Here is a 23,580-nt window from a genome sequence, read left to right as displayed (position 1 = left end):
ACAGGATAACTGAAGGATTACCTGGACCAATACGTAAGTAACTTGAAGCTTCACTTAACTTTGTTGCAAGGAAGATGAGAGTTTGGCTTGCTCTGATCTTCCCAGGTTGCCATTAAAACAACCGTTTTCTTTGTCTTTTCTTACAGCTGTCATCAACCATGGCACCTGGGTCAGCGGCAGTGCTGGTGGAAGATATGGAGGCTTCCCATGGTGCTGGGGGGGATATGGTGGATTCAGAGGGGGGCATTGTGGATGGGGAGGTGGGAGAAATTGGGGCATAGTGGGAGGCCACTGCTCAATCAGAAGGGGATTCAGTTCCAGAAGTGGGGGGCACTACTCTAGGAACATCAGGTGCAGCCCACCTAACTATGGAGGTAGCAAAGGAGGGGGATTTAGCTCCAGGAGTGAAGGAGGAAATGTCAAAGTCTGTATTAGTAGAGGTGGAGAACCGAGCTTTGGAGGAAGCTGCTCTGGAGGTGTGGGAGGTATCTTCGGCATGGGAGGAAGCTGTGAAAGTGGCGGTGGTGGGCATGGCTCTGTAGGAGGAAGCCAAGCTGGAGGTGGAGGGTTCATCTCTGGAGGGGAATGCAGCTTTGGTGATGGAAGATATGGCTATGGGAAAAGTGACTGCTGTGTTGTCGGAGGTTATGGCTCTGGAGTTGGAGGTCACTCTGGAGTTGCAGTCAGCAGCAAATGGGATGGAGGCAGCTCTGGATGTGAAGGATACAGCTCAGGAGGTACAAGGTTTGGTTCTCGAAGAGGAGGCAGGTCCAGCGGCAGAAACTGCTGTGTCTTTGGTGGATACGGATCCAGAAGGACTGGCACTTCTGGCATTCAGATTAGCAGTGGATGGACTGGGGGACGTGCTGAAGGTGGAGAATGCACTGCAAGAGATGGAGTGTCTGGATCTGGAGGAAGTGGTTGGTCCCGAGGCAGAGATTGCTGTGTCATTGGAGGTGATGGACCTGGAGCTGGAGTCAGTGATGGGTATAGCTCTGGAGCAGGGGGCTATTCTAGTGGAGTGGGGTATGGCTGCGGGGGCAGAGAATATGGCTCTGGAGGTGCAATCATCTCTGGTGAAGGGAGTAGCTCTGGAGCAAGTGTTAGTTGCAGCACTGGCCCCTATGGTCCTGCAGGATGGGACCATGCTGGAGGCGGTGGATGTGTCTCTGGTGGGGGAGGGTATGACTCCGGAGTCACAGTCATTCCTATTCCTGTTGGTGGGAGCAGCTCAGGCGGGGTAGGTAGTTGTGGATGTGGAGGATATGGCTCTGGAGCTGGGGGCAGCTTGAGTGGGGAGAGATACAGCTTCGGCGGTAGAGGATATGGCTGTGGAGTTTCAAGCATCTCAGGAGGTGAGGGCAGCTGTGGTGGCGATGCCTCCATAGGAGGAGGTCACTCAGGAAGTGTGGGATACATCTCTGGAGCCAGAGGCCATAGCTCGGTCAACATAGGAAGTGATGAATGCAGCACTGGCTGTGGGAGCGGAGGGGGAGCATACAGCGCTGGGGCTGGCGCTAGCTCTGGGATGGAAAGATGCAGCTCAGGAGTTGGAGGGAGCTCTGGAGGTGTGGTAGACATTTGTGGAAGCGGTGTCCACAGCTCGAGAGTGGTGGGGAGTAGCTCTGGAGCAGGGGGCAGCTCTAGTGGAGGGGGATGCAGCGGTGGAAGTGGAGGACACACGTCTGGAAGTACAAACACGCCTGGAGCCATAGGACATTGCAGCAGTGGCAGCTCTGGCTCTGGAGGAGGGAGCCGTTTTGGAAGTGGTGGCTATGGCTCCGGTGGTGGAGGTGGCTCTGGAGAGAGAGGATACAGCTCCAGCAGGATTGGTGGCTGTGCCAGCAGCACTTACAGCCCTGGAGCGGGAGGTAGCTCTGGAGGTGGAGGACTCAGATCAGGAGGTATAGGGAGGACTGGAGGCAGCTCAGGTGGGATAGGACCTGGGGGCTATGGCTCTGGAGCTGGGGGCAGTTTTAGCGGAGGTGGATACAGTTGTGGAAGTGGTGGATATGGCTCTATAAGGGGCAGCTATTCTGGAAGTGGAGGATACGGCTCTGGAACTGGGGGATATGGATCTGGAGCTGGAGGTAGCCCTGGTGGCAGAGGATACAGCTGTGGAAGTGGAGGATACAGCTCTGGAGCTGGGGGATCCACTTCTGGAGGTGTGTGCAGCTCTGGTGGTGGGGGATATGTCTCTGGAAGTGGAGAGTATGACTCTGGAGCTGGTGGATTAAGTTCTGGAGATGTGTGTAGCACCAGTGGTGGGGGATATGGCTCTGGAGGGGGAGGAAGTGGAGGATATGACTCTGGAGCTGGGAGATTGAGTTGTGGTGATGTAGTGGACACCAGTGGTGGATATGGCTCTGGAGGGGGAGGAAGTGGAGGATATGACTCTGGAGCTGGGAGATTGAGTTCTGGAGATGTTTGCAGCATAAGTGTTGGTGGATATGACTCTGGAGTGGGAGGAAGTGGAGGATATGGCTCTGGAAGTGGAGCATATGACTCTGGAGCTGGGAGATTGAGTAGTGGAGATGTCTGCAGGATCAGTGGTGGGGGATATGGCTCTGGAGGGGGAGACAGCGGAGAATATGGCTCTGGAAGTGGAGCAGATGACTCTGGAGCAGGTAGATTGATTTCTGGAGATGTCTGCAGGATCAGTGGCAGGGGGTACAACTCTGGAGCAGAAAGAAGTGAAGAATACAGCTCTGGAAATGGAGCATATGACTCTGAAGCGGGTAGACTGAGTTGTGGAGACGTGTGCAGCATCAGTGGTAGGAGCCCTGGAGCTGATGGATTTTGTTCTGGAGATGCGTGTAGCATCAGTGGTGGGGGATATGGCTCTGGAGGGGGAGGAAGTGGAGGATATGGCTCTGGAAGTGGAGAGCATGACTCTGAAACTGGTAGATTGAGTTCTGGAGATGTATGCAGCATTGGTGCTGGGGGATATGGCTCTGGAGGGGGAGGAAGTGGAGGATATGGCTCTAGAAGTGGCGGATACAGCTCTGGAGCCGTAGGCTCCAGTTCTGTCAGAGTGTGTAGCATTAGTGGTGGGGGATACAGCTCTGGAGCTGGGGGGTCCAGTTCTCGGGGGGAGCGTAGCATTAGTGGTGGGGGGGATGACTCTGGAATCTGTGGAGGAGGAGGCTACTCTGGAGGGGCTCAGGGGTGGGGGGATACAGCTCTGGAGAGGTAGGTGGCTCCACAACTGGAGGCATCCCTGGGGGCAGAGGATATGGCTCTGGAACTGGAGGCAGCTGTGAAGTTGGAAGTGGCAGTGTCGGAGGGGGAAGCTTGGGCGGCACAGGATACAGCTCAGGAGTGGGGGAAAGCAGCTCCGGGGGGATCGGCCCTTGCGGAAGCAGTGGGCATGGCTCTGTAGGAAGAGGCTATTCTGGAAGCATTGGAGCCGGGGATTATGGCTCTGGACACGGAGGCAGCTGTGAAGTTGCCGGTTCTGGCTCTGGACTTGGAGGCAATAGCGGAGCAGGGGCCTCTGGAGGTGGTGGATACAGCACTGGAGGCACAGGCAGCTCTGGAGATGTGGGAGGCAGCTCTGGAGAGGGAGTCGGTTGTGGAAGCGGTGGATTTGGCTCCATCGGTAGAGACTATTCTGGAAGTGGTGGCTATAGCTCTGGGCCTGGTGGCTATGGCTCTGGAGCTGGGGTCAGCACTTGCGAAGGAGAGGATTATGGCTTTGGAGTCAGAGGCAGCCCTGGGGGTGGGGGAGGCAGCTGCGGAGAGGCAGGCAGCTGCAGCAGTGGCCGATATGGCTCTGTAGGAGGAGGCCGTTCTGGAAGTGGAGGGTACTGCTCTGGAGAAGGAGGCAGCTCTGGAGGAAGATACGGCTCTGGAGTAGGAGGCAGCTCTAGAATTGGAGGCAGCAGTGGAGGAGGGGGAAGATACAGCTCTGGGGGAGAAGGATACACCTCAAGAGGTTGGAGCATCTTGGGAGGGAGAGCGAGCTGTGGAAGTGGCAGATACGGCCCTGGAGCCTGGGGCTATGGCTCTGGAGCCGGGGGCAGTTCTAGCCAAGTCGGATACAGTTGTGGAGGAGGAGGATACAGTTCTGGGGGCAGAAGCAGCTCTGGAGAGATGGGCACCTGCAGTAGTGGCCGATATGACTCTGGAGCAGGAGGATACAGCCCTGGAGGTAGGGGGGGCAGCTCAGGATGGGCTGGAAGCACGGGAGGGGAAGGGTACAGCTCTGGAGCTGAAGGCAGCTCTGGAGCTGGAAGACATGGCAGCAACAGTGGAAGGTACAGCAGTTTCTCCGGACATGCAGGCAGCTGCTTAGGTGATGGCTGTGGGTCCTGGAGTTGGGGCCACTATGAAGGTAGAGGCTCTGGAAGTGGAGGCAGCAGTGGGTGGGGTGGAGGATGTGGCCCTGGGGGCGCAGATAGCTCTGGAGTTGGAGGGCACAGCCTAGGAGAGACTGGGAGCCCTGGAGATATGGGCAGCTGTAGCGGTGGGGGAGGCAGCTCTGGAGGGGGAGGATTGGGTCCTGGAAGTGGAGGATTTGACTCTGGAGCTGGGGGATCCAGTTCTGGAGGTGTGTGTAGCATTGGTGGTGGAGGATATGGCTCTGGAGGCGTAGGAACTGGTTCTGAAGGTGTGTGTAGCATTGATGGTGGGGGATACGGCTCTGGAAGTGGAGGACATGGCTCTGGGATTGGGGGATCCAGTTCTGGAGGTGTGTGTAGCATTGGTGGTGGGGAGTATGGCTCTGGAAGTGGGAGATATGGCTCTGGGGCTGGGGGATCCAGTTCTGGAGGTGTGTGTAGCATTGGTGGTGGGGAATATGGCTCTGGAAGCGGGGGATATAGCTCTGGAGGGAGAGGATCTGGTTCTGGAGCTGGAGGATACGGCTCTGGGGTTGGGGGATCCAGTTCTGGAGGTGTGTGTACCATTGGTGGTGGGGGATACAGCTCTGGAAGTGGAGGATTTGGCTCTGGACGGGGAGGATCTGGTTCTGGAGCTGGAGGATATAGCTGTGGAGCTGGGGGAGGATCTGGTTCTGGAATTGGTGGAGGTGAGGGCAGTGGTAGTGGGAGATACAGCTGTGGAGGCGTCTCTGGAGGTACAGGCAGTGGCAGATATGGCTATGGTGGGGGAAGCTACTCAGGCGGGCGACTTTCCAGCAGGGGCTCTTCCACCAGATGAAGTTGCCTCATTAAGGTGTTGCAGACAAAAAAGTGCCCCTACCTTTGGCACCACCTGGCTTCTCCACATCCAGGGCTGGCTGGTAACCCTTCTGGAAGGGTCATATGCAATTCAAAACTCTTCCTTCAGACATCAGCAGTGCCTGTGGGTCTGTTCCCCCTGGGTTTATACTGTCTTCTTCTCCCACTGTGTCAGTAGCTTTCATTTCTTGCCCTCTCTGTGTGGCCCCCTCACATTAATGGTGGTTCTCTGTACCTTTTTTTAGCACGGAGCAATCCTGCCCGTCTTCTGTGTGTGGGCTTGGAGGGGGTTGGGGTGTGTATCCACGCACGTGTGTGTGGGGAGGAACAGACTGCTCTTAAGAATACAAGATGCAACAGCATTGCCTGCCCTTTGCATATTTTAATAACGGCCTCTGTATCTGAAATAAATGGCATATTGAATTTGTCCGATGTCAATCGCCTTTTTAACAGGGGTGTTTGATGGATGTACAGTGTCCATGATGTATAGGTTAGAAGCTGAGAAGTGGGGATTTGCAGGCTGATCTCTTGAAAGTAGAAGGGCTTTGCAATGAAGTTGTGCTGATTTTTCCCTGCACTCTAAGGAACCGTAGAAGGGACTCAAGGAGAAACCCCATCCGCACAAGCTATATTTGAATTGCTAATGACACTAGTTGGAGACACAGTTCACGTATGCAAATTTCACATCTATTTCCATTTTTGGGAAAATCTTGTCGACACGCACAAATACAATTCATGCCAAAATGGGTCAATATAAACTCTGCTTGGTACCATGAAGGGGTCTGGATTCAACTCATGGCACATCACTTCCATGGAGAAACCCACCGAAGATCATGTTTAATACACTTGCCCACATACGAGTCAGACATCCTTTCACAGCTGAATGAACATGTATGAATATGTATATATGTGCATGTGCGTATGTGTAAGCACATGTGCATATTTCCATGTATGTTTTATATAGGGATATGTGTGTACATGCTTGTCTCGGACAGAAAAAATGTAAAACCCAGTTTGACTGGGAAATTGTAGAACAAGAAATCATCCACAAACTGGACTATCTTAAGTATGATTTAAACAGGGACTACTGCTCTGCTCTATACCATGAAGGGATCTGGATTCAATTCATGGCACAGCACTTTCATGGAGAAGCCCATCAAAGACCGTGTCTAAGACACTTGCCTCGTTAGAGGCGCTGGTGAATTCGATGTCCACATATGAATAAGACATCCTTTCACAGGACCTGATGAAGTGAACTTGGGTTCAAGACAGCTTGTGCCCTATCTTAAGTTAGTCTATAAAGGTGCATATCTGCCTCCTGACTGACTCCATACTAACATGACTAATCATTTCTGTCTGTGTATATATGAATCCATACATATGGGGATGTGCATGCATATGTATTTGTGTGCATTGCTGTAGACCCACACGTGTGTGGGTATGCCTATGCAGATATGCATTTACATGAACATGCATGTGCATATGTGTGTATGCGTGTACATATATACTTGCATTTGTATCACAATAGCACAAAGCCTGACCTATAACACTGAGCACCCGCATGTCGTATGCTGGTTGTAGCGAGGTCTTTGGCATTCAGCCGGAAGACAGCAGGGGACCACCTGCCAAAAGGCTTCCCATTGTCACCAGGAAGGGGTCTAAATTCAGTTCGTGCCACATCACTTCTGTGGAGAAACCCATCCAATAGCATGTCCAATACCCTCACCTTGCTAAGTTTAATGTATACATATACATCACCCTCCTAGTCGGATTTGGTTAATTTTTATCTTGGCTACAAATTGACAGGATAAGGGGGATTGTAAGGAAGGCGTATTGGATTCCCCAGGTATGCAGACGGACAAGTGAACAGCCTCTGCATAGAAATCTGAGGGAAAAATACTCATGAAAGCAGTTCTGCATGCACACAAGCTTGCTGAAGACAAGTGGCTTTAGGGTTCCCATTGGCCATACACTGTATGAGGCCAGGAAGTTGAGATGCAAGTAGCTAATGAGCATTAAATTTAGGTGCGTTTAAATGCACGTGTAGACATGCCCTATGGGCATTGGCTTTCTTTTGTTCTATTGTGTACTTCTATGAATGAAACTAGCTACTTCAGCCTGAAGGGGCACTCGCACACACAGGAGGAGACTTCTCCGACATGCTGGAAATCCAGAGCATTGAAGCAGACTCAATTAATCAAATTTGCTAGAGCTGTAAGTTGATGGGCTTTGGCAGCCTCGTGCATCACACGTATCAGTGGTGCAGCATGTCTCCCCGCTGAGAAAATGGTGCCGCTGCGCTTTGAAATAAAACATGTTCAATGTGTTGTAGTTCAAAGCGCCCCACCACCGTTTTCTCAGCATGGGGATGTGCTGCACCAATGATACACGTGACACACGGGTGCTTTTAATTAGTGCAGTTCGCTAATCAAGAGTGCCCAGCGCCACATCAGGAGCATGTGTAAAAATGCCCAGGAAGCCTTGCAAGTATTTATGAACTTTTCCTCAAAATAATCCTGTCTCACTATCCTCAGCTCTGCTGTTTGGGAAATCAAAATACAGAGGCCAAAATTCTCACAACCAGCTCAATGACTTAATAAAGTCAGTCCAATGGGTCTTAGCAACCTCCTTGTTCTATACTTCAATGCTAGTCTTTCCCCAATCTTAGCTACCACCAGTCATGACTTCTGGGATACTAAAGTATAGCTCCCTGCTATTGGAGAGGCTAGGCTCAGGGACTCATAAGGAGCTTTCCAGTCTTATAATCCAACCTTGCTGGGGTTCTCTGAAAACTCGCCAGGTGTAAATTGTGGCAGCATTGTATAATGAGCTGACACCTTGAAATCACTTGCACCTGAATCAGAGAGAAGCCAGCTGAAAGAAAGGTGATGAGCACAGAAATACCAGAGGCAACCATCCCAACCCAGTAAAATTAACAACTTCAACAAGGCAGTAACAAGGCAATTTCTACTGGTGAGTGTGTTGTCAAACAGGGTGTTACTGGCTCAAATGCATGAATGGAAACTCTTGGAGAGAGTCCAGTGGAGGGCAACAAAAATGGTTCAGGGAATGGGGCATATGACTTGTGAGGAAGGCATCAGGGAACTGGGCTTATTTAGTCTGGAGAAGAAAACACCGAGAAGGGATTTGATAGCAGCCTTTAACTACCTGAAAGAGGATGGAGCTAGACCAGAGGCGGGCAATTATTTTAGGTGGAGGGCCACTTACTGAGTTTTGGCAAGCCATTGAGGGCCGCATGACAGGCAGCCAGGGCAGATAAATATTAATTTTCTAAATTTTTTAGGGGCCCCGCGGGCCGGATAGAATGAGCAAGACCGCGGTGGGCAATTATTTGGGCCCACGGGCCACATAGGCAGTTCTGCAGCTCCTCTCTGCTGCTGTCACAACTGTCTCCGGATGGCCCAGCAGGGCAGTGGTGGCAGTGCATAGGGGCGGAGGGGTACCCTGGGCGGCTGCAGCAGAAGCACCTGGCAGCAGTGATGGGGAGAGGATGCTTTTCCCTGTGCCAAGCAGCAGTTTCTGCCCAGCCACCACTGCTGCTGCAGCTGGTCAGAGCGGGCAGGCGGTCTGGAGCATAAGCAGCAGTTTCTGCCCAGCCACCACTGCTGCTGCAGCTGCTCAGAGCGGGCAGGCGGTCTGGAGCAGGTGCAGGGTGGGCTGGGTTAGGGCTGTGAGCTGGTCTGGAGCTGGTCCGCTCTACTGGGCCAAGTCCGGAGCGGGTGTGGGGTGGGCAGGGGTCAGGGCTATGTGCACGGGTCCCGGCCAGTACCACGGGGCTGGGGCCAGTTCTGCCCAGCCACCACTGCTGCTGCAGCTGCTCAGAGCGGGCAGGCGGTCTGGAGCAGGTGCAGGGTGGGCTGGGTTAGGGCTGTGAGCTGGTCTGGAGCTGGTCCGCTCTACTGGGCCAAGTCCGGAGCGGGTGTGGGGTGGGCAGGGGTCAGGGCTATGTGCACGGGTCCCGGCCAGTACCACGGGGCTGGGGCCAGCAGGAGTGGCAGCCAGAAGGAGCTGCCACCGCCTGGGCTGCCTAGAAAGGCAAACCAACTGTGGGGCCGCCCAAACCCCACTGTGTGCACAGGGGGGTGGTGGGACACGCCACTGGCCAGATGGTACCTGGGCCAAGTGGGACCAAGGGACCCCCTGCAGGCCAGACAAAATCTCTCCGTGAGCTGGATCTGGCCCACGGGCCATATTTTGCCCAGCACTGAGCTAAACTGTTTTCAGTGCTGGCAGATGACAGAACAAGGAGCAATGATCTCCAGTTGCAGCAAAGGAAGTTGAGGTTGGATTTTAGGAAAAAACTTTCTCACGTGGAGGTAGTAAGGCACTGGAACCGTGCTGGACTCTCCATCCTTGGAGGTTTTGAAGACCCGGGTAGACAAAGCTTTGGCTGGGATGATGTAGTTGGGACTGGTCCTGCTTGGAGCAGGGGCCTGGATTAGATGTGACCTCCTGAGGTCCCTTCAAACCCTCATTTTCTGTGACTGTAGGTACAAAATCCCTAAGAAAGTCAGCATACCAGTCTCCAACATCAGGACACAGGTGTGTTCTTGTCACTTGAGGTTAGGAGCGATTGTTTTTCCCCTATGATTATCCAAGTTGAAGTCATAGCAGGGAAGATTTAGGGTGTTTACGGTGGAGTTTTACACACTTTAACTTAAATACTTCCAGGCTGATGGGTCTGGGAACTAAAAAAGATTGCTTTATCGATTACACCTGAGGCAGTCGTGAAGTCAGAATCTGCCCTTTGTTTTTACTGTCTATGATCTCTTCTTGCGAATATGTTTTGCAGGGGCTGGGGAAGTGGCAAGGAGGTGAAAATAATAATATATTTCCCATGCATTTTTTTTCCAGCTCATCATCCCTTCCATAAATCCCAGATGTTCATAATCACTTGAGATTCGTAATGCCGGCAGCTTTTTCATGAAAAATGGTGTGTTTTTACATCAAGCTTGCTAACTCAACGGGGAAATCTAGTGGAAACAAGGCAATGTAGTTTTTCCATCGGTATCCTATCTAGCTGAGTTAAACTGCCATAAAGAGGCATAATCTTGACCAAGGCTAGTTACATCAAGATAAAAATGAACTGTGTCTATTGTCCAGTAGGGTTTTATATAGCTGCCTTGAGACTGCTATCCTGATGTAAAAATATATAGGAGCACAGGGATGGAAGGGACTTTCTGGATTTCTGAATTTAGTTCCCTATTACTGCAGACAACCACAGTATGTCATGTAATCCCATTCGTGAATACATCAAGCTCCAATATACCCCTCATTTTTTCAGCAGCAGAGACCTAACCAATATTACAAATGGTTGCCACCTTGCAGCTTCAGTCACATGTTCTGAAGTTGAGTCTGAGCATGTAAATAAATGTCCTCCTGATTACACGACAGTGTCTGGTAGGACACTATTTTCTCTATTCTGTCCCAAGGGCTTTGAGCTTCTGATTTGAACTTCTAGATGCTAGTGTAATGCAAAGCAATAACTTCAGCTTTACCCCAGGGCCGGGTTGGTTGAGGTTAATGCACCACTTCCCACAAATTTGAGACTTTTGTGTAGGCGCAGAAGTGGGGCTAGGCGCAATATTTGAGTTGCACCTTGAGATAACATTGCAACTAAGGCACGTATTTAAGGACAGCACACCATCTCATCATTGCATCCAACACTGGGCCTAATGGAAATGTAAAGACTCAACGGTGATAAAAAAATAGCAATAACAAATTGTGAGTTCTCTACTCTTTTTCTTTTTTAAACCTTGTAATAGTTGAACACAAACAGTCCCTTTCTGTGCCTGTCTCAGTGCATTTCATCTTCTCTGCCTCTGGCTTGCTAAGAATAATGTCAGAATAATTACCTAGTGGTTGTTCAGGTGTTGTAACGATAATTATTGTCTGGTTGCCTAGAGCTTTGCTTTTAAAAAAAAAAATCACATACAAATAGGTAAATTGGAGCATTATGGCTAAGATTGTTTTTTGGGGGTTTTTTATTTTCTCTGAAAGGGCCAGGGATTTTATCAGGGAAAAGGAAGAAAGTCAATTAACATTCTCACATGATTTTGGATTGTGAAATGGAAGCTCAAAAATTGCTAGTATTTTGCATGAGAGGAAGCCAATTCAATCCATTTTCATGGGGCCATTTTCCGGATTAGGACCATCCAGGACCACTCAGGGAACGAGCATCTTGGAACACTAGTACTGAAGAACTGATTTTGCTCTACTAGAATCAGAGCTATATTCCATCGGCTTCAATGGCACGAGATAAAACCCCAAATGTCTATCAAGGACTTGGTGGTGGGTCTTACTGTAATGCAGGGGTTGGTGGATAAAACCCCAAATGTCTATCAGTGGTTTGGTGGTGGGTCTTACTGTAATGCAGGGATTGGTGGATAAAACTCCAAATGTCTATTAAGGATTTGGTGGTGGGTCTTACTGTAATGCGGGGGTTGGTGGATAATGTGGGGGTTGGTGGATAAAACCCCAAATGTCTATCAATGGTTTGGTGGTGGGTCTTACTGTAATATGGGGGTTGGTGGATAAAACCCCAAATGTCTATCAAGGATCTGGTGGTGGGTCTTACTGTAATTTGGGGGCTGGTGGATAATGCGGGGGTTGGTGAATACTGTAATGCAGGGGTTGGTGGATAAAACCCCAAATGTCTATCAAGGATTTGGTGGTGGGTCTTACTGTAAAACTGTGGTACACATAACCCTAGGAGTAAGCAGGACATCTCTGGGGTGGAGGGGAAACAAGAGAAATTGTGTAATGGCCATTTTCATTATAATAATAAATGACATTTAAGGAGCTAAAATATCAAATGTATGCTGGTAGGGGTACACAAGCAGCTGGTAAATCTGGAATGGGGTACACAATGAGAAAAAGTTTGGGAACTTCTGCTCTAAAGGAAATAAATAGCCTTTGCTTCTCTGAAAGCAAGACACTAGTGTGTGCCGGGGGACTGCAGAGCTGTTTGGCAGCTTTGTAAGTACCTGTTGGAAAAGGGAGAAAGGTCTGATTATAATGGATGGAGAAAGGTCTGGAAGAACCGTAAAACACTCGCATTGTACCAGGAGGAGCAGGTAGGTTTCTTCCATACTCATGAAACCCCTTAGAGGAAGCAAGAATACAGCTGTGCTGCTTCCATCCAGGTGGGTCAGAAGTGATTCACAAGGTGCTCTATATTTCAGTCCACAGAGCCCAACCAGATGTGGACCTTCCACGTTTCAGGTGTCCCATGACAAAGAAAAGCAGGGCAGGATGCTACATGTCTCATTCCCATTGCACATTTCTCTTATGATACTGTTTCCTTCTACTTGGCCATCACTGACGTAGGCCCCCAACCTCAGACGTGATGAAGAAAGTTTTGCCAGATGTTGCTGAGAGTCACCCAATGAGCAGCAGGTGCAGTTGAGGTCAAAAGCAAGTGATCTAAGGTGGAAGTTGCATAGTCCGATGTTAAGCCGTAGTCTCAGGCTGCAGTTCATTCCTTTCCCCACTGAAATCCAGGCTGTGTCCGGTTCTAGGTGTTTTTATTTCATTTCTTTTATGTTGCCAGGAGGTTGCTGAAACAATATTGAGATTCCAGAATGAGAGTCTCTCAAACTGGCTCCACGGCTGGCTCCTCTCAAGACCAACGGCTTAAAAAAATAACGTTGAGAGTGATTCCCCTAATGCTCCAAAATGCCACCTGGTTTGCTTTTGCTCCTTTTTTCCTGCCCCACCTCTCCCTTCTTGGCTGCATTCTGGTAGTCGGCATCAAATAGACATATTAGCTGCCAGGCAGGCAGCTTGTGAAAAGCTTGAAGCTACAAAATGCAGTTTTATCCTACGTTCTTTCCCCTGGATGCAAGGTAAACAAGGAGGTGGTGAAACCCATTTTCTGGCTAATACCGAGATCCTTTCAGAACCAGTCTCCTGCAGCCTAATTACTCTCTGACAGCAGGTTAATTAGGTATCAAAAGTTCATCCTAGGCAGGCTTGCAAGGAGAGCAACTTTGGCATCTCAGATTACTTCGTGAGTCTTCATCGTGCTTCCTTTGATGTTTTCACTTGTTGAAAAAACATTTCAGGCCTCAAGGGAAATCAAACTAATGAATGCCTTAAATTAATCTGATCGTTATCATGCGACCAAGCCCAGCGTCTCAGGCAGATATAAACGGTCACAGCAGAGGGGTTTGATTCTCCTTCGTTCTCCTCTTCCGTTTCTCCTCCACGCAGCTTTGCTTTGACTTTCCTTGTGCCCCCTTCAAACAAAGCCACCACGATCCAGCAATGTTTCATTGGTCTTTTACTGGAAGGACCTAGGACTTTTACTGGAAGGACGAACTTCACTTCTGCCTCTGCTATCGGCAGTGGATACCGAGGTGGTAGCCGCTCAGCCTCCGTTGTCCATGCTGGAGGAGGCAGAGGTGGCTACAGCAGCAGAAGCCTCTATCATATTGATGGAACCAGAAGCATTTCCAGTGGCGGCTTCAGAGGATTTGGAGGTGGACATTGTGGTGGTGGGAGCCTGAGCTCTGGAAGTTATGGTGCTGGATGTGGCAAAGGTTATGGAAGTGGAGCTTTTGGAAGTGGAGGCTTCAGTAGCCAAGCCTTTGGTGGTCATGGTGGTGGATCTGGAGGTTTCAGTAGCCAAAGTCTTGGTGGTGGCATCTATGGTGGCTGGGGTCTTATTGGCAGAGGTCTCGCTGGAGGTGGCACTGGGCGATTTGGTGGAGGTTATGATGGTAGCAGAGGCATCCACGGAGTCACGGTCAAAACCTCCTGAAGCCACTTCACATCCAAATCCATCCAGATCTCCCACGGGTAAAAGCAGAGAAGCGGGAGCAGATAAGGAACCTCGACAACAAGTTTGCCTCCTTTACTGACAAGGTAAGACGATTATTCATTTGATTGTTTTAAGGAAAAAAAGTTAATAAATGCCTTCCAGCACAAAATAATGTTCCTTTTCTAAAGTTTTGGACCTGAAGGACTTATAGGGCAATAAGTGGTTCACAGACCTCTTGTCACTGCATCTGCTGACTGTTATAGGGTAGATTATTTTAGCTTTATTCATTTTACTCTAGGAACAGCGTCACTGGGATTAGTGCTGCGTAGCCCCTCTCACCCACCCCTTTAATTGAGCACAGCTATGAATCTGAGTCATATGAGCCTTAGAGATGATTTATGCTACCAGAGTATCCAGTGAAACTGCCCTTCACATGAATAGCCTTCCTTCTTCCAAACCTTATTTTCATCTTTAAAATTGTTGCATTCAATATTGTGGCTAATAAGATGGTTTGTATTTACCAACCAAAGGGTAATCCTCTACTTCTCCTCCTTTCATGGCCTTTCCAATGTCAAATGAGCAGCTCCTGACTTTGCAGCGACAACCGTCCGTCTGATTCATGACCTCAAGGCAAAGAGTTTTAAGAGGGCAGTTTCTGTGTTGTCCTCCGTGCTTCTTTTGTGGCTAATGAACAAGGGTTTGAAGGAAGGTTGGCCCTGGCATTTCAGGTCCAGTACCTAGAGCAGTAGAAGAAGGTGCTGGAGATCTAGTGGAGCCTCTGCAACAACAAGGCCTGCCGGCGTATAGAAATCTTGAACCTCTTTTTGAGGACTTCACCGCAAACCTGAGGAGGCAGGTGGAGGTCCTGGTGAATGAGAGAGGACAGCTGGAATGGGAGCAGGTCAGACTGAAAGAACTTCTGGAGGAGTTCAAATGCAAGTAAGAGAGATGTCTTGCTACAAGAAATCCCCTCTGAACTTTAGACGTGCCAAAGCATCATGGGGGCTCATTATTATTTCCTTCCTAATTTCCTTTTGGAAAAAAAGGGCAACAGAAAATGGAAACCATAAGTATCACCAAAATAACCTAGTAGCTCTCACTGCTATTTTTAATATTCTTTACAAAATAGTAGTAACTACCGAGATCATGGGATGACAGTTCAAGGCACCAGACATGCACGTACCAAAGCATAAGCCTTGCCCCAAAAGAGTTCAGTATCTAAATAGACAAAGCATGGGGGTGGGAAGGAAACTGGATCATCTTAATTTTTCAGGTAGGGAAATGAATCACAAGGATGCTAAGTCAGTGGCTCAGGCTATGTCCAAGCTATGACTGGAGCTCAAATCCCTGAAGTCTCATTGATATGAGGATTGTAACCAGAAGGATGATTCTGCTTCATCCTATTCCATTTTCACTAGATTATGGCCCTTTGGACTCAGTCATGCCCTGGGAGCTTTGCAAAGATGAGCTCTTTACACCATGCTCCTTGCTTTGATATGCTTGGGCAGAATGGCAGTACAAGGACTGATTCATCTGTGTCTCTTCTCCATGTTCCAAAAAAATATGGGGAGAAAACGAACCTGTGCACAGCAGTAGAGAATGAATATGTGATACTCAAGAAGGTGGGTGACTTTCATTTCAAAAGCATGAAATTAGAAAAGGTGAGCAACCCAAGCTGTGTTTCCAGAGATTCTTTGAATCCTCCCCCAAATTGTCCTTCCCATGGGTGGGCAGATAGGAGGGGGTTCGGCACGCTGACTTTTTTTCTTAAAGTCAGTAGAAATGAATAAAGGGTGATAGAAGAATTAAGGATGCCAGGTTAAAATGTACTAAAAAATGATTAAAGATGAGAACCAAAATTCCTCATAATTTTCTGCCCCCGTCAAAGAGAAAGCCTTCAAGATGATCTAATTCTTTTTCAAGAGCTCATGAATGATACGTTGGTAGAGCTTGAATAAATACATATGAATTGTGAATGTCTGTGGCCTCTTTTTAGGATGTGGACTGCACATATATATCCGAGGTGGAGCTGGAGACCACGGTGGATGTATTGAGACAGGAGCTAGCGTGCCTCAGATGTGCCTATGAAGAAGTAAGTATTCTCCCATCCCATTCACATGGGAATGCACTGCCTGCATTTCCTGGGAATCCACCCTGCTTTTTAAATGACTGGATAGTAGAAACTATTTCATTAAGTAGAGTCTCTAAACACGTATCTCAGAAGAAACTCTTTATAGACCTCTTTCAAGTAAATCGCATGTACTATAACTATGCATGACCATTTGTACATGCCACAAAATTGACCTTTAAAGTGGCTTAATGCCCTTTTGCACCGCTTTAATGGTGCAGCTGTTTGCATGTATTGTCAGTGTAATGCGCTTAAATGGCTGTTTGCATTTGTCAGCGGTGTAAAGCACGTTAAATGACTTCGGGGTGCAGCAAAATACAACCTCTCCAAGGTGGTTTAGTTTGCCATGGGGGAAAGCGCCAGGCCCTGTGCATCTCAGGGGCTGTGCAGGCAGCCTATGCAGGCAACCTGGCGGCAGCCTGTGCAGGCAGGCTCCACCGAAGGGAAAAAAAAAGCGGCGAGCCTGATCTTTTTGTTTTTCTCCCCGGCGCCTGCCTGCCTGAGCTGTGTGGGGGTCTGGTGCTTCCCTCCGCAGCTGTGGTGCCCTCTGGGACTGCTCAGGCTGGGTGTTTGCAGCCAGGTGTCACCTGGGGGGGCATCGCCACTGCCCCTGCCATGGAGGGAAGCATCAGACACTGCCCTCCGCTCCGCAGCTCGGGGACCGCTTGGCCTGCTGGCAGCTCGCCTTCCCCTCCCTGACGCCAGAGAGGCAGATAAGGGTTGGGTCTGACCCTTGTGTACACGCCATGGGGGTTTACTTTGTCCGAAATTGAAGTGGTGTTTTTAAAGACCCAGTGCTTCAATTTGGGGAGCATTAAACCGAAGTCAACCCCCGTGGTGTGTGCAAACGCCCCAGGTTACAGTTAGACCCAGGGGCCGTGACCGAGGTTAGACAAATGAGCTTATTTTCTTAATAGACAAGAGTGAGAGAGAAAATAGAGGCATATAGACTTTTCGAAGGAGATTAGTCATATTTTATCAACATGAGAGACGTAATTAGCCGTGTTAATCTGCAGTCAAGTAGAAGGCAGGGTGGTAGGGTAGATTTGCACCTTATAGATTAATCAATGTAATATATAGCCCATGAAAGCTTTTGCTTCTTCTCTCTGTCTCTGTGTATAGAAACACATGCAACCACCCCCCCACCCCACTACATTGATTAGTCTATGAGATGCACGTCTACCCTGTCTTCTATAAGCAAGATGCCTTGGATCTGCCTTTTATCCCTTCTCTCCCTGGTAGTGCGAATACAAGAATCCAGAAGGGGAGAAGCACTGAAAATGGTAATATGCTGCAATGTTTTGTGACTTTGTTGGAGCTGGAGCAATTGCAGAGGGCAAGTCATGACACCAATGTCATCCTTTCTATGGATAACCACCACGTACTGGATGTGGAGGGCATCATTAATGTGGCCAGATGTCAGAGGAGCAAAGCTGAAGCAAATGCTCTGTATGAAACCAAGGTGAGTATTCCCATGGCAATATACTTACTCTGCGCATACTTTAATGCTATATGACCCCCATAATAATTGCTTTCCTTTGGGATATCAGTACCAGGAGCTGCAGAGCACTTGCCGGCAGCACCGCAATGACCTGAGTAACAACCAGCAAGAAATCCAAGAGCTGACCTGGGTGATCCACAAGACTAACGGCTGAAGTGGACAATGCCAAAAAGCAGGTGTGATATACAGGATTGTTTTTTCACCTGACAGCGCTCCCTGTGGGGCTCTCATCTGGGATTTAGCCAGTGGCAGTGATGACTGATGCGCTCTCTGTTCCCAAATGGGACTGTGAGAAGTTTGGCATCAGAGAACCCAAGACAACCATTGTCAAGGTTTTGAAAAGTTTCTCAACCTCCTAGCCACGTGTCATGCTTCACAGCTGTATTCTTGGGTGCAGTTTACACCCTTGTTTCAAACTCCATTGCTGCTTTAGGGCTCTGGAAAGCTCCCCTGGAATAGATGTGCCTCCGATTTTTTGCAGTCCAAGATGGTACACAACTGTCAGCTACCAGCAAAATGTTATAAAAGCACCAATGTCAATTCAGCACCAACCAATTAGAATCATACCCCAAAACTGGGAATAATTTCTGCGTGGCTGGAGTGAGAACGAAGTAAAAGTCTTAAGATGCACCCTTCTAGCATGAGAAACATCCGATTCATCAGCATTGATCCACATTCATAAGGAAGGGAGAAGGCCAAGGTGGTGAGAGAGGGGAAAGCCACTTGCTGGCTAGCATGGATACATAACTACAAAGCCAGAGCCCTTAGAAATGACATTCTTCCTGGTGCATTTATTTCCCTAATAGCTACCAGTTTGAGGCTCCAAGGGTAGCTTGGGAACCTTTTGATAGTCCCTACAATTGAATTCCCCTAGGGGAATACAGAAGGGAATGAGTCTCAGACACAATGCTGAACAACCAGGTTCTTTGGTGGAGACTAGCTCTTATATATATTTCGTATTTTTTTCCTTCCAGGTTGCAAGTCTGCAGACAGCCATTGCTGATGTGGAGCAGCGCGGTGATTGTGCCCTTGAAGATGCCCGGAAAAAACTCGCTGACCTCCAGCATGCCCTCCCGCGGTCCAGGAATGAGCTGGCTCACTTGCTACATGACTACCAGGAGCTGCTGAATGTGAAGCTGGCTCTGGATATTGAGATTGCCGCACACAGGACAGTCTTGGAAGGAGAAGAAAGCAGGTGAGTGGCCATCTCTTCCTGTGAGTTAAATCAACCTTCACAGGACCCTGTTAGCGTCTTAAAGAACTAAGTAGGTTAATATAAGCACAGGTCCAAGAGACTTAGAGGGATGAAAAATCAGAGTGGGTTGTTGGTTTTGGGTTTTTTTTGGATGGGTTAAAAGGAAAAAATCCAGCTTCTTGTATATGAATGATGATGTAGTTTTACCCATAATTCACTGGGCATTGTTGATTCGCATGGAATTTGTTTAGATGCCTAAATGCAATGATAGTGCATTCCCCCGAAAGGGAGGCATGAATTCATTAGTCTGCATCATAAAGGAATAGCACTTAATCACCAGAGATTAGACACCGAATTGCCGTCCTTGCAAAGGTCCATGTCCACACTGCTGAAGGGCCGTGATACGAAGCGCTGCCGTGGAGCTCTGCATGTGCGCTAGGTGCTCCCTGCCCCCCAACACAGGACCATGAGACCTCCCCAGCACTGAATCAAAGTGGCTACATGACATCCCATTTTGAAGGAGAGTGAACATGCCTCCCTTGGGGGTCCGGTGGTGTAGACAGGCCCTAAGTGTTACTTACGGTCTAACTCTGCAACAGGATTTCTAGCATAAGTGAAACTCTGGCTCTGGATCCTGCTGACTGCAGATTTCTGGAAGTCTAACTTGTATTTCATAGCTGACGTGCATTGCTTTCCTTCCCCTGGCAGGTTATGTGACCCGAACTCCTGTTAACATCTGTAAGTAACTGGCCTTTTTCTCTCAGAAGCAGCTCTGGGGCCCAAGGTCTTCTCTACCTATTGGGTGTCTGAGTAGACTTAGGCACCAATGTGCAATTCTATTGCACCTTGTTTGAGTCCTGAAACGCACTCCAGTAACATGCCATCATCTGACCCTTGAGACCGAGCCACAAAAAAAAGCAGCATGGCAGAGAAGGACCTGCCCACCTTTTGCATTAGCTGTTTTTCAGGAACTTGAGCAAAGTGAAAGAGAATATTTTTAGGTGACTAAACGCATTTGCATGTCCAATAGGTGGGCTAGACTCTGATCCCAGGTCACTCATCCCCGGTCCATGCATTTTTAATGCAAGACTCCAAGATATAGGTTGCTGTATTAAGGAGGGCGGTGCAGCAAGAACTCAGCCAACTACTTCCACTTGGATTCACAATTAAAAACAAGGTAAGGATGGTTTCACTGAATGTATATAAGAGATGTAAGGACAACCATAGATTTCAAGAGATATTGCACAGTGCCATTTGAATTAGTCTGGACCTAGAACCCTCATCAGCTGATAGTAATTATCCTATTGACTTCAATGGGCTTCAATGAGCGTGCAGCTGTGTAGGACTCGGACCAATTGTTAAAGCTGGGACCCACAGCAAAAATAATAATAGATGCTCTGATTCTATGGTGTAGAGGATGGCTGGATGTGTGGATGGATGGAAAAAGTGTAGCAAGTGCCAGGCAATACAAATACCAGCCACATAATAAAATACCTAATGCAATCCTGGCTCCTAAAATTTTGGGCCAGGTAGCCTAAGACTGCATCTGTTAATGGTGACTTATAGAAAGAAATGAGACAGAGAGAGACATAGTTAATCAAGTTAATCGGAGGTCAAGTAGAAGGCAGAGTAGATTTGCACCTTATAGGCTAACCAAAGTGTATGTATATCATATCATATCATATCATAGTGCTTAGGGTCGGAAGAGACCTAAATAGATCATCAGGTCCGCCTCCCTGCCCCGGGTAGAAACGGGTGCCAGGGTCATATCACCCCAGCCAAATATCTGTCCAGCCTCCTCTTGAAGACTCCCGAAGTAGGAGAGAGCACCACCTCTCTTGGGAGCCCATTCCAGAGCTCTCTTCTGCAAGTTATATCTCCCAACAGTCATTGGGAAGGGCCTCCATGGTGTCCCCAGCTCTGTCCCCATATATATATCTATATCTATATCTATATATGTGTGTGTGTGTGTGTGTGTGTGTGTGTATTTATACATATATAGCACAAGCAGAACCTCACTTCATCAGATGCTGTGAAAAGATATGCAGAAAGCAGGGTATAAGGAGAGAGAAATTAGAATACAAAAGACAAGAAAGGAGGGGAGAGAAAGACAGGGAGGAGAGTGGGATGGGGGCAGTGCTGGGAGAGAGACACAAACAAGCAATAAACCTGGAGGAAGAAAGGAGTCACCAAAACTAACTCAGGAAACAGGATAAGACTCTATAGTCCCTGCTACCATTATCCATACCTCTCCCCCAATCCCCAAATAAGTCATATGTAACACAATCCAGTCTGTGAGTGGTTTCTTATTTTGCGATTTCCCATTCAAATTGTTTTTTTAAAAGTTTGCTGTCTGAGAACAGCCACCCTCAGGCCAGTGATGGAGTGTCTGGGGAGGCTGAAGTGGGCTGCAGGCTTGCATGTCTTTCTGCAGCTGAGATCAGAGGAGTATTCATTCATTCTGTCATATTGGGATGGCCCGATCTGTCCTACGCAGACAGCAAAGGGGCACTTATAGCAAACAACAGACGGCTTCCATACTGAACCTCTGAGGATTTGTCTGATCTTCTGCTCAAGATGAAACACCCCTAACTTATGGACAGGAACACCAGGCCAGGAGATTGGGATACATCATCATCATTGTTGTCATCATCATAACAACAACAATAATAATTAAACGAATGAGTGAGTGTCATTGCCATCTAGTGGTTCATGGCTTTAGTGCTCAAGATCCAAGGTTTCACCCCAACACGTCGGCTTAGATGACACTGTCCAGAACAGCAGGTGATCAAAGGCTCTCTCTTCCTGGCAGATGAAAGGAGAGGCAGGAAGAAAGTGCTTTGCCTGGAGTGCATTCAATTTGTGGAGTCCCGGAGAAGTCATGGGGGATAGAGGCAGAAGCATAACGACGAGGGTGTGAGCCCTGGACAGACCCAGTGCGAGAGCAAGGCAGGGAGGTGCAGCTGAGCGGTGGAGAGGTGGAGGTTTTGAGATTGCGGGGAGTAGTGGGAGTCTTACTTGTGCCCGGGACTCAAACCATCATGGTCTGCTCACCCTGGCTATTGCTTCTGCAGCAGCAGTGTGTTCATGCACTCATGCACTCAGGAGCATCATAGGGGTCCTCTGCTGCTGCCGTGTGGACTCAGTGGGGTTGGAGGTGCAATTTCGGCACCTCTACTTAGTGGCCGCCTGGGCTGGTGCTCTGCTTGCCCACCCCAAGGAGCACTACTAGCTGTAGGAGATGAGGGGAACTAAACACATCCATGCCACTCTCATGCCCTACTCAGCTCCTAAAATCCTGGCCAACCTCTTAAAAGCAACTGTACTTCCCAGTGAGTTCTCTTCACCACAGTCACCCATGTGCCTCGGGTGAGAGGGTTGGGTAGGATAGCTCCGTGCTTGTCAGCTAACCTGAGAAGAGTGATGTGTGAGAAACTGCCCTGCTCTTTCTAGCCCAGGGAATGCTGGAAATGGGTAAACTTAAAGGAGAATGGAGGAAGGGAACTTGACTTGGAAGGAGAGGCTGGGGGAATTGGGTTTATTTAGTCTGCAGAAGAGACGACTGAGGGGGGGCGGGATTAATAGCATCCTTCAACTACCTACACAGAGGTTGCAGAGGATGGAGCTGGGCTGTTCTCAGTGGGGGCAGATGACAGAACAAGGAGCAATGGGCTCACATTGCAGCAAGGGAAGTTGCGGTTGAGTATTGGGAAGAATTTTCTCACTAGGAGGGTGGTAAAGCATTGGAACAGCTTACCCAGAGAGGTGGTGGACTCTCCATCCTTGGAGGTTTTGAAGACCCAGGTAGACAAAACCTTGGCTGGGATGATGTAGCTGGGGCTGGTCCTGCTTGGAGCAGGGGGCTGGACTAGATGTGGCCTCCTGAGCTCCCTTCTGACCCTCACGTTCTATGATTCTGTGAAGCAAGCAAATCCCCAAATTTGTTTGCTCAAGGATTTGCCTGGTTGGCATTGATGAGTCATTCATTTGTTGTTCCTCATTTCCCACTGTCTCCAAATAAACTTCGCCCTCTAGCACTGTGAGCTGGCTCTTGCCACATGTATCTGGCCTGGCTCGCTGAGTTGCATTAGCGTCGGCTAAGCCATACCATGGGTGTGAGCCCACAAGTGCACTCCTACCTATGAGCTGGAGGCACTGCACAAATGCAGTACATGTGGATGACACGTGGCTTTTCTTGCTACCAAATGGCTGATCTCGCAACGGCCAATACCCGCCCTGATGGAAAGACTCGCGTGCCCAGTGGGTGCCACCACCTAGTGGAGGAAAGCCACCTGTACAGTGGCTATTTATGCAGCAGGTGCAGGAACGGTTCTTCAGGTGTGGACACATGGACACTTGGAGCGCTTCCAGAAGGGGGATGTTTCAGATGGGTACCAGCTGCACGTTCAAATTGTTCTGCACAGGGGCAGATCCAATGGGGGGGTGCAATGCCATGGCTTCACCCCTCCCCTTTTGGATTGCACTGCACCGCGGTAGCCTCCAGGGACATTTTAAAGTCCTCATAGCAGGTAAAAATCCTCTCTTCCTTCCCCTTTCTATTCAGAGGCCTGTCCTCTCCTCTCCCCACACCTGCTGCTGCTCCTTTCCCTGCTGTCCCGGAGGCAGGGGAAGCACCAGGGCCATTCCTGCACAGGGCTGGGTTCACTGGGGAGCAGACAGTGGCAATAGGGATGAGCAGGGGTTCCCTTTTCCTCCACCTTCTGTTGGGGAACCAGGTAGGATGGGGGGGAATCACTTTCCCACCTTGCTGTTGCCACGGCCCCCTCC

General features: G+C 49.1%; 1 pseudogene; it reads left to right on the top strand.

Annotated features, from left to right (window-relative positions):
* The first annotated feature begins 4,003 nt into the window (after positions 1-4,003).
* On the top strand, positions 4,004-18,796 carry LOC102378804 (annotated as a pseudogene).
* Positions 18,797-23,580: the final 4,784 nt, after the last annotated feature.

The sequence above is a fragment of the Alligator sinensis genome, unplaced genomic scaffold (genome assembly GCF_000455745.1).
Source record: "Alligator sinensis unplaced genomic scaffold, ASM45574v1 scaffold551_1, whole genome shotgun sequence".
NCBI lineage: Eukaryota > Metazoa > Chordata > Crocodylia > Alligatoridae > Alligator > Alligator sinensis.
The sequence above is the reverse complement of the archived record's forward strand: the minus strand, read 5'-3'. Positions and strand labels throughout refer to the sequence as shown.